Here is a 3253-nt window from a genome sequence, read left to right as displayed (position 1 = left end):
GACCTTCTCTTTCACCCATGTATACTTCAAGGTGTCTGAGCAAATAAACACCGTTGTCATCACTATTACCTGTCGTTCTCCAACTCATCCTCAACCTCTGAATAGGAACGTTGATCACTGTTTTGCAATGATTGTGACAACCAATCATGGTTAAATACTTACAAAAGAACGTCCTATGCAAGACATGCACTGTGTCAGTATAAATAACATTTAAGTAGTTCTGTGAGGACTAATGTGTCACACATATCAATGTCTCTGGGACACGACCGTAGGTGAATGACACAAATCCTACACAAGTATGACAATATTATTATATGGCACACAAACTGTAGTGCATCAATTTCTTGAATCATAGTGGAATAAGCATTAAAGTTTCTCAAGTTTGCAACTAACTAATACATTTTACATATATTATATGATTCAAATGTTATATACACATATCTTACACAAATATGACATTTATATTACCACATCACAGACACAATTAATTACATTCAAAGTCATTAAAATAAAATAAAGAAGCACAACTCAACTCAATAGTGAGAATACACAGCAGAGGGAGGAATATGTGACATGTTCCATCTGAATATTTTATATTTCAGCCTTGTCGTTGGTCATGTTGATGAATTATTTACACACTCCCTTAGTATGATGTGCAAACTATATCAACATAATGTTCAATGTGGTTAAGAATGACATAAGAGTGGACATTTGATGACATGTTCCAACTTTATTATGAGGTGCAATATCAGTACCATTAACAGTGGTTGTATGAGACATTGTTGTACTCAGTAGTTTATGTCATGACTCAAATAATGAATTATTATGACCTTGATTACCCATACTTTAGCATGACTCATGTATCCGGTTATTATGACCCCAAAGCACTAATGGTGTGCACTGTGTGTAAAAATGACATCCCAGTGGACAATCTATGACATGTTCCACCTAATTTACTTAGATAAGAATAAATTCCACCGAGTCAAACAAACCAATGTAAATGTTTAACCTTTTGCAGCATGTTTTAAGTTTCCAGCCCCTTCCTTCCCAATGGCAGAGGTTTCTACTTCCCCAATGATTGCATCTGTACAATAAAACAATGTTAATATTAATAGGTGACGTCATAAAACAACAATTGTGTAATAGAGATATCATATCAATCACAACAAGTTATGATTTGTGTTAAAAGTAAGTACCTTTTCTAGAAATGGAAATATCTTCACCTATTTCTTTATCTTTTTCTCCTTCAGCAACCATATTTGGAGGTGGTACTGTATCTGAGAGATTATCAACTTAGTTTCTCAAAAAGGACAGTTACATAAAGTAAATAGATATAACTTTAACCTTGTTAAAATGACCACCGACTCAACAAACTATTATATGTTCCCACTTAATTATGTACTAACAATTATATTCCAAAGTGTCAAACCAATAAATTCATAGTTACAACCTTTCTCCGCATTGTTTGCACTTGCTGCCGGATCTATCCCTTTCGTATTCCCCTCCAAACTCGCTGCATAAAAACAATGTTAATACTGCGGCGTACTCGTCAATAAACATCAATTGTGTAGTTGAGATACAGTCACAAGCATATCAGGTTATGATTTATGTTTACTGACCTTTTTCATAATTCGTTAAATCCTTTGCATTTCCTATCCCTTTTTCACTGTCTGCAGAGATATTCTTTTGTAGTGTTGTATATGAAGCATCAACAATTTAGTGTTTAACATTTACACAAACAAATAATAATAGTATGACCTATTTTCCATCAATTATATCTCATATTTGTCCTTTTACAAAAGTATATCACATCTCACTTAACTCATTCTTCAAAAAACAGAGGTACAAAATGAGAATAGGTATATGTTGAACCAAGATACCAAATCGAGAAGTGTTTCAGTCGAACATGTAACAGAGCGGATTAAGAAAAAACCAGCGAACAAAAAACAGAGTGCCGAAAAAGAATTAAAACTTCATTACTTCAAATAATAACCCAGACAATGTAGTCGACATACCTTTGTGGTTTCTAGGTTTTGGCGGTGCCTTCTTCTTCACATTAGTTCGTTGATAGACTAGGTCACAGCCAACAAATGGAATTGAAATTTGGGTCAGATTTGAGTTGGGTTTCGGTGAAATTGAAAAATAAACAAAACATACAAACCTTTTCCGTCATGTGTTCCGGTTCCAGAAGATCTAGTGTCCACCATGGTTGAAAAATACACTCCAGACGATCTTGAAGACGATTTTGATGCCCAGACGATCCCTTCTTCGGCGAATCAGTTGTTAGAGCTTTCTAGGGTTTCGACGAATCTGATGCCAAGATGATTTGGGTGATTTTTAGTGAAGTTTGTAGGGTTTGCGGATTTTGTGGTGGTATTTGGGTGAGAGAGAGGAATTGAATGGCGCGGGAACCGAAGAATCCACTTAATAACGTGTGGATTAATGATCCCAATTAATCCGCTCTTGAAAAACGGAAAGGGCGGTTCATTGTATTTTCCATTCCTAAATTACCCTTACATGACATAAATCACTCTTATTATGACCCACAGAAAATGTTGAAAAAGCCAGATCGTTACCGTTCATTTCCAGATCTTACGGTCCATGTTTAGTCTGTATTTCTGTACTTAAGGGCTTATTTTGGTAGATGAAAACCCTATATATATATATATAGTTAAAGAATATGCTTGATATTTCTGAGATGTGAAATAAAAGGTGAAATTTATATACACTGAGTTGTGGCTCATTGATAAGGCTAATTTCATGCATCGGTTATGTGGTGAAAAACACTTTATTCTACTGGGTCTAACGCAGTTTTAAGCCAGGTGTGTGAAGGAATTGCTAGATCCAGCTGGAGGCAAGGGACTAGCGAAGGGAAGTAAAGGAAAGTGAGCCGAGTTGAAGAGAAAAAAAATGGCTAGACGAAGGAAGTCAATAGCTGAGGGCAACAAAGACTATTCATACCTCGCTGGACCCACGTCTACGCCTATATATAGAAGAGCATGCAGCACACGCCAGATATATGATTTTGCTCTCAGCCCACACACTCACAAACACACTTGGGAAAAATGGGAATTCCGGGGTAGTTAAGGGTTTCTAGGGGTTCATCTTCGGCGAAAGTTAGTGGTAACACCGTCCTCACGGAGGGCGAAGAAACAATCAGTTTACATTCAGTTTTCTGCACTTTTATTCCGTCGAACTTCATTGTTTTGGAAGTCGATTGGTTGTTTGCTATTACCGTTATCTATGCATTTGG

General features: G+C 36.3%; 1 long non-coding RNA gene across 1 annotated transcript; it reads right to left on the bottom strand.

Moving 5' to 3' along the window:
* Positions 1–247: 247 nt before the first annotated feature.
* LOC125193096 lies at positions 248–1694 on the bottom strand. Its single transcript, XR_007171526.1, has 4 exons — positions 1620–1694; positions 1451–1513; positions 1010–1084; positions 248–288 (listed from the first exon to the last, which is right to left on the bottom strand). It is a non-coding gene; the product is annotated as an uncharacterized LOC125193096 (long non-coding RNA).
* Between the last annotated feature and the right edge of the window lie 1559 nt (positions 1695–3253).

The sequence above is a fragment of the Salvia hispanica genome, chromosome 6 (genome assembly GCF_023119035.1).
Source record: "Salvia hispanica cultivar TCC Black 2014 chromosome 6, UniMelb_Shisp_WGS_1.0, whole genome shotgun sequence".
NCBI lineage: Eukaryota > Viridiplantae > Streptophyta > Magnoliopsida > Lamiales > Lamiaceae > Salvia > Salvia hispanica.
This window is presented reverse-complemented; position numbering and strand designations above follow the sequence as displayed.